The following is a 14,959-nucleotide window of genomic DNA, read 5'->3' as shown; positions in this document are numbered from 1 at the left end:
TCAAATGCTTTCTCTGCATCCAATGAGAGGATCATATGGTTCTTGGTTTTTCTCTTGCTGATATGATGAATCACATTGATTGTTTTACGGGTGTTGAACCAGCCTTGTGTCCCAAGGGATAAATCCTACTTGGTCATGGTGAATAATTTTCTTAATGTATTGTTGGATCCTATTGGCCAGTATCTTGTTGAGAATTTTTGCATCCATGTTCATCAGGGATATTGGTCTGTAATTCTCCTTTTTGGTGGGGTCTTTGTCTGGCTTTGGAATTAAGGTGATGCTGGCTTCATAGAACGAATTTGGAAGTACTCCATCTCTTTCTATCTTTCCAAACAGCTTTAGGAGAATAGGTATGATTTCTTCTTTAAACGTTTGATAAAATTCCCCTGGGAAGCCATCTGGCCCCTGGACTCTTGTGTCTTGGGCAAGATTGCTAGAACTCATACAGCAATTCGGTAGCGTGGCAGGATACAAAATCAATGCCCAGAAGTCAGTGGCATTTCTATACACTAACAATGAGACTGAAGAAAGAGAAATTAAGGAGTCAATCCCATTTACAATTGCACTCAAAAGCATAAGATACCTAGGAATAAACCTAACCAAAGATGTAAAGGATCTATACCCTCAAAACTATAGAACACTTCTGAAAGAAATTGAGGAAGACACAAAGAGATGGAAAAATATTCCTTGCTCATGGATTGGCAGAATTAATATTGTGAAAATGTCAATGTTATTACCCAGGGCAATACACACGTTTAATGCAATCCCTATCAAAATACCATGGACTTTCTTCAGAGAGTTAGAACAAATTATTTTAAGATTTGTGTGGAATCAGAAAAGACCCCGAATAGCCAGGGGAATTTTAAAAAAGAAAACCATATCTGGGGGCATCACAATGCCAGATTTCAGGTTGTACTACAAAGCTGTGGTCATCAAGACAGTGTGGTACTGGCACAAAAACAGACACACAGATCAGTGGAACAGAATAGAGAATCCAGGAGTGGACCCTGAACTTTATGGGCAACTAATATTCGATAAAGGAGGAAAGACTATCCATTGGAAGAAAGACAGTCTCTTCAATAAATGGTGCTGGGAAAATTGGACATCCACATGCAAAAGAATGAAACTAGACCACTCTCTTTCACCATACACAAAGATAAACTCAAAATGGATGAAAGATCTAAATGTGAGACAAGATTCCATCAAAATCCTAGAGAAGAACACAGGCAACACCTTTTTGAACTCGGACCATAGTAACTTCTTGCAAGATACATCCACGAAGGCAAAAGAAACAAAAGCAAAAATGAACTATTGGGACTTCATCAAGATAAGAAGCTTTTGCACAGCAAAGGATACAGTCAACAAAACTCAAAGACAACCTACAGAATGGGAGAAGATATTTGCAAATGACATATCAGATAAAGGGCTAGTTTCCAAGATCTATAAAGAACTTATTAAACTCAACAGCAAAGAAACAAACAATCCAATCATGAAATGGGCAAAAGACATGAAGAGAAATCTCACAGAGGAAGACATAGACATGGCCAACATGCATATTAGAAAATGTTCTGCATCACTTGCCATCAGGGAAATACAAATCAAAACTACAATGAGATACCACCTCACACCAGTGAGAATGGGGAAAATTAACAAGGCAGGAAACAACAAATGTTGGAGAGGATGCGGAGAAAAGGGAACCCTCTTACACTGTTGGTGGGAATGTGAACTGGTGCAGCCACTCTGGAAAACTGTGTGGAGGTTCCTCAAACAGTTAAAAATATACCTGCCCTACGACCCAGCAATTGCACTGTTGGGGATTTACCCCAAAGATACAAATGCAATGAAACGCCGGGACACCTGCACCCCGATGTTCATAGCAGCAATGGCCACGATAGCCAAACTGTGGAAGGAGCCTCGGTGTCCAACGAAAGATGAATGGATAAAGAAGATGTGGTTTATGTATACAATGGAATATTACTCAGCTATTAGAAATGACAAATACCCACCATTTGCTTCAACGTGGATGGAACTGGAGGGTATTATGCTGAGTGAAGTAAGTCAGTCGGAGAAGGACAAACATTATATGTTCTCATTCATTTGGGGAATATAAATAATAGTGAAAGGGAATATAAGGGAAGGGAGAAGAAATGTGTGGGAAATATCAGAAAGGGAGACAGAACGTAAAGACTGCTAACTCTGGGAAACGAACTAGGGGTGGTAGAAGGGGAGGAGGGCGGGGGGTGGGAGTGAATGGGTGACGGGCACTGGGTGTTATTCTGTATGTTAGTAAATTGAACACCAATAAAAAATAAATTAAAAAAAAAAGAAATGACAAATACCCACCATTTGCTTCGACGTGGATGGAACTGGAGGATATTATGCTGAGTGAAGTAAGTCATCGGAGGAGGACAAACATTATATGGTCCTATTCATTTGGGGATATAAGAAATAGTGAAAGGGAATAAAGGGGAAAGGAGAGAAAATGAGTGGGAAATATCAGAAAGGGAGACAGAACATGAAAGACTCCTAACTCTGGGAAATGAACTAGGGGTGGTGGAAGCGGAGGTGGATGGGGGGTGGGGGTGACTGAGTGATGGACACTGAGGTGGGCACTTGACGGGAAGAGCACTGAATGTTATGCTATATGTTGGCAAATTGAACTCCAATAAAAATATTTTTAAAAAATAGAATGCAAGATAATAGGGATGCTGGGTGGCTCAGCAGTTGATCGTCTGCCCTCAGCTCATGGCATGATCCCTGAGTCCCAGGATTAAGTCCCACATTGGGCTCCCTGCATGGAGTCTGCTTCTCCCTCTGCCTGCATCTCTGCCTCTCTCTTTCTCTGTCTTTCATGAATATATAAATAAAATCTTTTTAAAAATTAAAAAAAAGAAAGCAAAATGATAATACCTAATCTCCAGGTGATCTTGGTATGAACAAAAGGCAATAAAGTTCACAAAAGTGGAGATCACATGTCCAGTTCTTACCAATCTGGTGACAGCAAAAGCCCCAAAAAGAATAGGAGAAGACAACTATTACTATTCATTTAGTATCAAAACCAAGGGACTTAGTGGAAGGTGTGTAGACAAGAATCTGGCCATAGTCAGCTGAGGGACAGTGGAAGGTACAGACAGAATGAGGATATTTATCAAGATGGCAGCTCTGAGACAACTGGTAGCAATGGAAGCAAGCAAAAAACAATAGTTTTTTTTATTTTTTATACCAGCATTCAACTCTATAAATACATCTATGAACAAAGGGATCATTATCTTAAGACCCCGAATTGGACCTAAATGAAGACATGAGAAGAAAAATATAAAGCACAAGATTTATTGTAAAAACTTTTTTTTTAAGATTTTATTTATTTATTCACGAGAGACACAGAGAGAGAGATAGAGGGAGAGACACAGGCAGAGGAAGAAGCAGGCCTCATGCAGGGAGCCTGACTTGGGACTCGATTCCTGGTCTCCAGGATCACGCCCTGGGCTGAAGGAGGCGCTAAACCGCTGAGCCACCAGGTCGGCCCATAAAAACTTCTTTTTTTTTTTTTTAAGATCTTATTTATTTATTCATGAAAGACACAGAGGGAGAGAGGCAGAGACACAGGCAGAGGGAGAAGCAGGCTCCATGCAGGGGGCCTGACATGGGACTCGATCCCGGGCCTCCAGGATCCAGCCAGCCGGGCAGCCCCGGTGGCTCAGCGGTTTAGCGCCGCCTGCAGCCCAAGGCGTGATCCTGGAGACCCTGGGTCGAGTCCCACATCAGGCTCTCTGCGTGGAGCCTGTTTCTCCCTCTGCCTGTGTCTCTGTCTCTCTCTCTCTCTCTCTGTGTCTCTCTCATGAATAAATAAATAAAAAATCTTTAAAAAATAAATAAGTAAATAAACCGCTGAGCTAGACTGCCCCTAAAAACTTCTTTTTGAGGACAGTTACGTCTCTCCCCTTTTCTTAAAAATGTAAATGGGTACATGATGGGATGAGAACTGAGTATTATATGCAACTGATGAATTATTGAAAGCTACTTCTAAAACTAATGATGTATTATGTGTTGGCTAATTGAATTTAAATTTTAAAAAAAGAAAAAATGTAAATCTACTTTAATCCTTCTACTTAGTGCCAATCTTCTTTTAAAGAAGATATATTTGTCCTCCTAAGTTAGCATATGTTAATTTTTAATAATATTATAAAAATCTTGTTATGTGGGATTCATTAGAATGTTAAAGATAAAAGTTCAAGTTCTAATGTTTCTGCAAATTTTAATATTACACATGACTATTTAAGGAGATGTATTAGGTATTACAGAATAATCACATCACTGTGACAGCAATCATTTGAGTTTATAGACCAAAAGCTTCCAAGTCTCTGGTTTCCGACTAGGCAGATGCATAAAAATTGCCAGTAAAAAATCATGAACAATATGTCTTGCCTCTTTTCTGCTCCATTACCAAAATTTATAAATGGTAAGACTGGAAATTGATCTTAAACATGCAGAAAACTTACATGGTTCTGGAGAACAAAAACATTTAAGCACTACCCAAGGAAGAGGAGCCCTCAAAAAAGTCTGAAAGAGGGTATGAAAATCAGATTGCAAAGTGTTCAAGAGTAAATGCAAGATGAGAGATGGGGAGTGCTCACTGCTCTTTAAGGAGTTAAGAGTATGAAGGGATAGAAAGAGTTAGACGATGGGAATAAATTAGATGACAACTCATCATCGGTGCCCTCATCTCAAGCCCTCTCTTTCTCCTTTATTGGTTTTCCTAGTGTGTACACCACCATATACATGGACACCCAAGCCAGAGCCTTGATTATGCCCATTTCCTTGCCTCTCACCTGACTGATCTTTCTTGTTCACCTCATCTACCTAAGGTCAAGCATCACCATGGTAGTGAATCATGTCGTGTCTCTCCCCTGCTCAAAACCCTGCATAATAAACAAGCCAATTATGCAATATGTTAGAAGTATGTGCCAAATGAAGGGTAGGCCTTATTGAGAAAGTGATACTTGAGCAAGCACTTGAAGGGCATGAAAGATAAAACCAAGTGAATATTTGGGAGGAAAGCTTTCCTGGAAACAGTCCTAAGTAAAGAGTATGCCTGGAGGTTTTGGAGAATAGCAAGAAAGCAGTATGGCTTCAGAAGATTCCATGAGGAGAGAGAGAGCTGGAGGAAAGTCAGAGAGGAAATGGGGCCTGATCTGTTTCATACTCATCATATTCACACTAAAGTATCCATCCCTCTTGGAAAAAGAGAGAGAGAGAAACCAAGAAACAGACTTAACTATAGAGAACACACTGATGGTCACCAGAAGGGAAGTGGGTGGGGGGTATGGTTGAAATCGGTAGTGAGGGTTAAGGAGTACATTTTTCATGATGAGCACTGGGTTATTATGTATGGAAGTGCTGAGTCACTACATTGTACACCTGAAACTAATGTTACACTGTATATTGACTAAAATCTAAACAAAAACTTTTTTTAAAAAGTATCCTCCCTCTGTCTCTCTCTCTGTTTCTCTGTATCTGTCTCTGTCTCTCTCTGTCTCTGTCTGTCTCGTGTGTATGCGCACACACACAGGCAAAGGCTCTAGATCTGACTTCCAACAACCAAGGGCTCTAAGTCTTAGCTCTTCCTTTCCCATATCTGAGGCTCAGCTGTCACTCCAAGATCGCCCATGCTAACAGGTGTTCTTCATCACCCATATAAGATTTGGAGGGTCCCCTGAGGAGCACTTCCATCACTCTCCTCCAACTGCCTGCTACGATGGACTAGGCCTGCATGCAGAAAGCCTCAGGTTGGTAGCAACAAAAGATACAGACTATAAATAGTCCTACCAGTATGAGCATCAGACAGTAAGTTAAGATGAACACACACTAGAGAAAGATATTGAAATAATAAATAAGACAATACAAGTAAGAACGAGCTCTGGATTCCCAGCATCTAGATCATTTTTTAGAACTTTGAGGAGCAAAGGAAAAATACCAACAGGAGAGAGAGAAATAGCTGAAGAGGAAAACCAATACTCAAACAGAGTGTGTACCAGGGCCTGGAGCTGAAGCTAAAAGATATATCACCATTTCTCCCCCACTCCCTAGGGAGTAGCTACTAAGCTATAAAATTATATCACATTTATTTTTGATTTTTTGAGATAAGAGAAAAATGACCCTTGTACCTAGAAAGAAGAATATGGAGGGGAAATGCCTGTTGACTGGTTTTAGCTAACTTCTTTTGACTCCTCGTAACCCAAAGTCATGAGCATCAACATTCTCTGTTTGTTATGTCCCTGGTTTTTATGTAAGTTCCTCATTCATAAAGACTAAGCTATGAAGAATTGCCAGGAACTGCATGGGGGGTGTGAAGGAAGGAAAGAAAGGGCAAGGAGGAAAACACTTTCTGTAGAATTTTCCTAAGACCCAGCAGATGGTGCTATAAGAACACTGGCTTCTGGACAAGGGCGAAAGTGAGTACCCTGGGGTGGGAAGAGAACTTCACTGTTTATACCCACAGTTTTGCTTGTTGGTTGTTGTTTTTTGCTGGCTTTTTTTTTTTTTTAGGTCAAACACTCTATTCCTCAAGAACTGCCCCCAAAACCCTGCCTTTTCTAAGATATGAATAGTCCCCTATTCCCTGGCTATTGCTAGGAAGAAGCAGATTTGAGTGTTAACACTGTCTTCTCCATTTAATAGCTAAGTGACTTAAAACAAGTTACATATTTTCTATTAGCCCCAGTTGTATCATCTGCAAAATAGAGTTAAGAATCCTACGTCATGGGCAGCCCTGGTGGTGCCGTGGTTTAGCAGCCCCTGCAGCCCGGGGTGTGATCCTGGAGACCCAGGATCGAGTCCCACATCCGGCTCCCTATATAGAGCCTGCTTCTCCCTCTGCCTGTGTCTCTGCCTCTCTCTCTCTGTCTCTATGAAAGGATAAATAAAAAATCTTAAAAAAAAAAGAATCCTATGTCATACGGTTGTGAGGATTAATAAAATGATGAACGTAAGTGTGCAAAGCATTGTGCTTGGCATAAAGGAGAACATAATTTTCTTCTGCCAAAACATAGAGGTACTAAAAAACCTAGAACATGACACATAGCATAAAAAATCTCTGTTCCCAAACACTGTCATCTCCAAGGAGAAAACCATGAACCAGACTTATGAGGGGGGAATCTTCATGCCTACCCTTTTACTATGGAGCATGTACTATGGTAAAATCATGACTCTCTGTTTGGGAAAGGATTTTTGTGATAATCTAGTCCAACTCTTACATTAGTAATGTTCAAAAGGGAGTGAAGAAGCCAAAATGCACATTCAATATGCCTCTTGTTTTCAGAACACGAACCAGGAACTAAAGCTCAACAAATCTCTGATGTTGGATTATATTTAGAAAATGAAGCCCTGGAGGGAGGGGCAAGATGGCAGAAGAGTAGGGTCCCCAAGTCACCTGTCCCCACCAAATTACCTAGATAACCTTCAACCATCCTGAAAATCTACAAATTCGGCCTGAGATTTAAAGAGAGAACACCTGGAATGCTACAGTGAGAAGAGTTCGCACTTCTGTCAAGGTAGGAAGACGGGGGGAAAAAGAAACAAAGAAACAAAAGGCCTCCAAGGGGGAGGGGCCCCGCAAGGAGCTGGGCTAAGGCCGGGGCGAGTGTCCCCAGGACAGGAAAGCCACGACCCGGAGAAGCAGGAGCTGCACCAATCATCCCGGGTTGAAAGGCACTCCAAGGGAGTTAGAGCAGGACCCCAGGAGGGGAGAGGATGCCCTCAGGCTCCCTGGGACACTAACAGACACCTGTGCCCCAGGGAGAGTGCGCCGAGCTCCCTAAGGGCTGTAGTGCGCACAACGCTGGACCCGGGAGCACCACTGAGGGGCTCGGGGGCGGCTCTGCGCGGAGGGGGCTGCGGGGCCGGAGCGCCAATCATCAGCGCAGGCCGGGAGCACAGGGCGCCGGGACACAGCCCAGGATCTGGCCTCCCCCGGGACAGGCAGACGCCGGGAGGGCCCAGGACAGCGAGGACGCTCCTGCCCCCAGCTGAGCGGATCAGCGGCCCCGCCCCGGAGCATCCAGGCCCCGCAGACGGAGAGCTCCGGAGTTACTGCGGGAGCTGACTCCAGGGCTCCAGAGCTGGCCCCGCCACTGTGGTTGTTCCCCCTGGGGCCTCACGGGGTAAACAGCCCCCACAGAGCCTCACAGTGGCCTCACAGGATAAACAGCTTAAATATCTTTCACTGAACAGCTCCCCAAAGTGCTAACGCCTGAAAAACAGCACAGCAGACCCCTCCCACAGAAGACCAGCTAGACGGATAGGGGAAAAACAAATTATTGACCAAGCAGCACTGGAAAGTTCCAGGGGAAGTCAAGGGATTTACAGTATACAGAATCAGAGGATACTCCCCCTTGTTTCCCACCCCCCTTTGGTTTTTTTTTTTCTTTTTTTTTTTTGTTTGTTGGTTTGTTTGCTTTTTGATTTCAGTTTGCTTCACCCCACTTTTTTCTTTTTCTTTTCTTCTTTTTTCTTTTTTTCTCTTTTTTTTTCTTCCTTTTTTCTTTTTATTTCCTTCTTGCTCTTCTTTCTTTTTCTCCTTAAACAATACAACTTGTTTTTGGCCACTCTGCACTGAGCAAAATGACTAGAAGGAAAACCTCACCTCAAAAGAAAGAATCAGAAACATTCCTCTCTCCCGCAGAGTTACAAAATTTGGATTACAATTCAATGTCAGAAAGCCAATTCAGAAGCACTATTATAAAGCTACTGGTGGCTCTAGGAAAAAAAGCATAAAGGACTCAAGAGACTTCATGACTGCAGAATATAGATCTAATCAGGCAGAAATTAAAAATCAATTGAATGAGATGCAATCCAAACTAGATGTCCTAACGACGAGGGTTAACGAGGTGGAAGAACGAGTGAGTGACATAGAAGACAAGTTGATAGCAAAGAGGGAAACTGAGGAAAAAGAGACAAACAATTAAAAGATCATGAGGATAGATTAAGGGAAATAAGTGACAGCCTGAGGAAGAAAAATCTACGTTTAATTGGGGTTCCCAAGGGCACCGAAAGGGACAGAGGTCCAGAATATGTATTTGAACAAATCCTAGCTGAAAACTTTCCTAATCTGGGAAGGGAAACAGGCATTCAGATCCAGGAAATAGAGAGATCCCCCACTAAAATCAATAAAAACCGTTCAATACCTCGACATTTAATAGTGAAGCTTGCAATTCCAAAGATAAAGAGAAGATCCTTAAAGCAGCAAGAGACAAGAAATCTCTGACTTTTATGGGGAGAAATATTAGATTAACAGCAGACCTCTCCACAGAGACCTGGCAGGCCAGAAAGGGTGGCAGGATATATTCAGGCTCCTAAATGAGAAAAACATGCAACCAAGAATACTTTATCCAGCAAAGCTCTCATTCAGAATGGAAGGAGAGATAAAGAGCTTCTAAGACAGGCAGGAACTGAAAGAATATGTGACCTCCAAACCAGCTCTGCAAGAAATTTTAACGGGGACTCTTAAAATTCCCCTTTAAGAAGAAGCCCAATGGAACAATCCACAATAACAGAGACTGAATAGATATCATGATGACACTAAACTCATATCTTTCAATAGTAACTCTGAACGTGAATGGGCTTAATGACCCCATCAAAAGGCGCAGGGTGTCAGACTGGATAAAAAAGCAGGACCCATCTATTTGCTGTCTACAAGAGACACATTTTACAGAAGGACACCTACAGCCTGAAAATAAAAGGTTGGAGAACCATTTACCATTAAAATGGTCCTCAAAAGAAAGCAGGGGTAGCCATCCTTATATCAGATAAACTAAAATTTACACCGAAGACTGTAATGAGATATGAAGAGGGACACTATATCATATTTAAAGGATCTATCAAACAAGAGGACTTAACAATCCTCAATATATATGCCGCGAATATGGGAGCTGCCAAATATATCAATCAATAAATAACCAAAGTTAAGACATACTATAATAATACACTTATACTTGGTGACTTCAATGTAGCGCTTTCTACACTCGATACGTCTTCTAAGCACAACATCTCCAAAGAAACGAGAGCTTTAAATGATACACTGGACCAGATGCCCATAGCTGGGGGCATCACAATGCAGCATCCATTCCTGATCAAAACTCTTCAGAGTGTAGGGATAGAGGGAACATTCCTCAGCATCTTAAAAGCCATCTACGAAAAGCCCACAGCAAATATCATTCTCAATGGGGAAGCACTGGGAGCCTTTCCCCTAAGATCAGGAACAAGACAGGGATGTCCACTCTCACCACTGCTATTCAAAATAGTACTAGAAGTGCTAGCCTCAGCAATCAGACAACAAAAAGACACTAAAGGCATTCAAATTGGCAAAGAAGAAGTCAAACTCTCCCTCTTTGCCAATGACATGATACTCTACATAGAAAACCCAAAAGTCTCCACCCCAAGATTGTTGGAACTCATACAGTAATTTGGCAGTGTGGCAGGATACAAAATCAATATCCAGAAGTCAGTGGCATTTCTATACACTAACAATGAGACTGAAGAAAGAGAAATTAAGGAGTCAATCCCATTTACAATTGCACCCAAAAGCATAAGATACCTAGGAATAAACCTAACCAAAGAGGTAAAGGATCTATACCTTAAAAACTATAGAACACTTCTGAAAGAAATTGAGGAAGACACAAAGAGATGGAAAAATATTCCATGCTCATGGATTGGCAGAATTAATATTGTGAAAATGTCAATGTTACCCAGAGAAATTTATACGTTTAATGCAATCCCTATCAAAATACCATGGACTTTCTTCAGAGAGAACAAATTATTTTAAGATTTATGTGGAATCAGAAAAGACCCTAAGTAGTCAGGGAAATATTAAAAAAGAAAACCATAGCTGGGGGCATCACAATGCCAGATTTCAGGGTGTACGACAAAGCTGTGGTCATCAAGACAGTGTGGTACTGGCACAAAAACAGACACATAGATCAATGGAACAGAATAGAGATTCCAGAAGGGGACCCTAAACTTTATGGTCAACTAATATCCGATAAAGGAGGAAAGACTATCCACTGGAAGAAAGACAGTCTCTTCAATAAATGGTGCTGGGAAAATTGGACATCCACATGCAGAAGAATGAAACTAGACCACTCTCTTTCACCATACACAAAGATAAACTCAAATGGATGAAACATCTAAATGTGAGACAAGATTCCATCAAAATCCTAGAGGAGAACACAGGCAACACCCTTTTGAACTCAGCCACAGTAACTTCCTGCAAGATACTTCCATGAAGGCAAAAGAAACAAAAGCAAAATGAACTATTGGGACTTCATCAAGATAAGAAGCTTTTGCACAGCAAAGGATACAGTCAACAAAACTCAAAGACAACCTACAGAATGGGAGAAGATATTTGCAAATGACATATCAGATAAAGGGCTAGTTTCCAAGATCCCTAAAGAACTTATTAAACTCAACAGCAAAGAAACAAACAATCCAATCATGAAATGGGCAAAAGACATGAACAGAAATCTCACAGAGGAAGACATAGACATGGCCAACATGCACATGGGAAAATGCTCTGCATCACTTCCCATCAGGGAAATACAAATCAAAACCACAATGAGATATCACCTCACACCAGTGAGAATGCGGAACATTAACAAGGCAGGAAACCACAAATGTTGGAGAGGGCGTGGAGAAAAGGGAACCCTCTTACACTGCTGGTGGGAATGTGAACTGGTGCAGCCACTCTGGAAAATTGTGTGGAGGTTCCTCAAACAGTTAAAAATAGACCTGCCCTACGACCCAGCAATTGCACTGCTGGCTATTTACCTCAAAGATACAGATGCAATGAAACGCTGGGACACCTGTACCCCGATGTTTCTTGCAACAATGTCCACAATAGCCAAACTGTGGAAGGAGCCTCAGTGTCCATCGAAAGATGAATGGATAAAGAAGATGTGGTTTATGTATACAATGGAATATTCCTCAGCCATTAGAAATGACAAATACCCACCATTTGCTTCAATGTGGATGGAACTGGATGGTATTATGCTGAGTGAAATGAGTCAATCGGAGAAGGACAAACATTATATGGTCTCATTCATTTGGGGAATATAAATAATAGTGAAAGGGAATAGAAGGGAAGGGAGAAGAAATGTGTGGGAAATATCAGAAAGGGAGACAGAACATGAAAAACTCCTAACTCTAGGAAATGAACTAGGGGTGGTGAAAGGGGAGGAGGGCGGGGGGTGGGGGTGAATTGGTGACGGGCACTGAGGTAGGCACTTGACGGGATGAGCGCTGGGTGTTATTCTGTATGTTTGCAAATTGAGCACCAATAATAAATAAATGTATTATTAAAAAAATAAATTAAAAAAAGAAAGAATATGAAGCCCTGAAAGGGTTAAACTGTGTCTATGATATATGGAAATTTCTTTAATGTCCCTCACAATAAATTCAATTATATGTAAAGAGGTCAATGATTTTTCAGTCAATGCAGAAGTTAAAATTTCTTCCTTACAAAAAGTCAAAATTTACCTCCCTTTTACAAGTGCTCAAAGGTGCCTTGTTCTGTTCCCTTTCCCTACCACATCATGCACACCGACACTCACAAACAGACCTTCACACTTGTCTCTCCCACAGGGATTTGTGGTTCTGCTGCCCTACACTTCGTATCCCTTTTCTTTCCTCAGAGACTCTCGTCTCCTGGAGAATCTTCCTGACAAGCAAATGCAGAAGAGGGTCAGGATTCACATTCATTCATTATGACATGTGAAATTAAGGGTGTTATACTATATGTTGGCAAATTGAATTTAAATAAAATATTTTTAAAAGAAGGTTTTTTTATCAAAAGAAATTTAACTTGTCAATAAGCCACTGTCAATAAATTAGTTTTACTGAAACACAGGTATGTTCATTTGTTTACACATCATCTCTGGATGCTTTCATGCTAAAAGAGCACAGCTGAGAAATTGAAAAAAAAAAAAAAGACTGTCCCACAAAGCCCAAAATATACACTAACTGGCCCTTTATAGGAAATTTTGCCAACCCCTCATTTAGGAGAACACTGGCTCCAAGGGCATATTTCACCTGAAATAGTCTTCACCAGCAACCCCCTCCTCCCTCTGTGGCAACAGCTGTCTCCTGCAGGAAATTAGTCTTCACTCAGCAAACTCTACCTCCCCTGCACTCCCACAGTCTTAGTCACACCTTCAAAAAGCTCACTCCTCTGATGGAAGTGTGACTACCTGGCCCAAATAAGGCATCCAGAGGATCACAGCCACAGAATGGATTCTGACTCTCCAGCCCTCTAAGTAGTTCTTAGAGGAAAACACAGAGAGTCATAATGTTTGAATTTGAAATCACATAATTTATCATTTACCAATAGTTGCTACCACTCCTTCCTAAATCCTGATGACTGTTATTGCACAAGCTTAAGCTTCAAGTCTATGTGACTTCACTCAGCTTCAGTGGCATTCGTGTTATACATAATGTATATTATACATAATAATACATACATAACATACATATACATAATTATATAATTCATAATGATGAAATGCAGAGCAAGGTCACAGGGATAAGCATAAAGCCATTTGTTAATTCCCAATATTAAGATTCATTTTATATTCAGGTGAAACCATGTCCTCTGAGGTGAAGATGGCAAGACAGAAGGTCTATAGGAATGACACTAACTCTTCTTTCAATTCAATTCAACAAACATTTACTGGGAACTTTTATGTGCCAAGCAATACTCTGAGTCCTCCAGTAACAATGGTAATAATAATTCCCATTCCCTATTCTCAAGGAGCTCACAGTATAGAAGTGATATACACGTATAGACACATATATATAGTATGTGTCTGTGTATGCACACATACATGAATGCACAAGAAAGGATAGACACCAAATAATTAACAGTAGCTATTTATGGATAAGAAGGTTACAGATATTTCATTTGCTTTGCTCATCTGTATTTTCTAATTATTTATATTAAACATTACAAGTAAAATAATTGCAAAGGATTTTATAATATAATATGACAGATATTATAATAAAACTATGAATAAAGTATACAATTATAACTCTCTTGAGTAATTTAGGAAATATTTCCTAGAGGATGTCTAAAGTAGGTTTTTAAAAATGAATAGCAGTTCACTAGGCAGATGAGGACAGAGATGCCAAGAAAAAATATGAAATAGAATGGTATAGTCAGGAAAGCTTAAGTAATTAATTACTGGTGAAGTAAAAAGAATAGGGAGAGAGGAGATGGGCCTAGCGGGAAACCACAGCCCAAATCATGAATAACCTAGGATGCCATGCTAAAGAGCATGGATTTCTTCCTAAGGTTATATAGCATTTAAAATGAAAGCTACATTGATGAATGGCCACTAAGGTCTGGTAAAAAAGGTTAGGTAAAGAGACAAGAAGGCCTCTACAGTCATTAGCAATTCAAGAGGAATGGTAATAATATCATGGATAATAATATCATGGATGATACTTTGGCTACTTTGGAAATACATGGATACATGGATACTTTGGAAATCCATGTAAGAAAATGTAGCTCAATATGAGAGACTTTGACTGGATGATCCTATGGTTCCTTTTAAACACTAGATTAATTTTTGGACATTTGGTCCCTAATGTCCCTGCACACATTCCATTCAACTTAATTAAAGTCCATATAATTGGTTATTAATGCATTATGCTAGATTCTTTGTTGAATATCCAAAGAGGTCTTTCTGCAGTGTCCGGAGACTCTGGTAGGTGGGGCTGATACTAGCCCAGATTTGGGAATTGCTAATGCAATCTCAGGTGAACATGTAGGGAAATAAGAAGGCAAACACCTGGGAGGTGGAGGTGGAGGTGGAGGTGGAGGTGGAGCTGGGCTTATTTGAGAGTGAATCAGGACATCTCAGCAGCTCCTCCCTAAGATGGACCATTATCTCCTCTATAAAAAGGCCACTAT

This window comes from Canis lupus, chromosome 17, assembly GCF_011100685.1.
Source record: "Canis lupus familiaris isolate Mischka breed German Shepherd chromosome 17, alternate assembly UU_Cfam_GSD_1.0, whole genome shotgun sequence".
Classification (NCBI taxonomy): domain Eukaryota; kingdom Metazoa; phylum Chordata; class Mammalia; order Carnivora; family Canidae; genus Canis; species Canis lupus.
Note: the sequence above shows the minus strand (reverse complement) of the source record.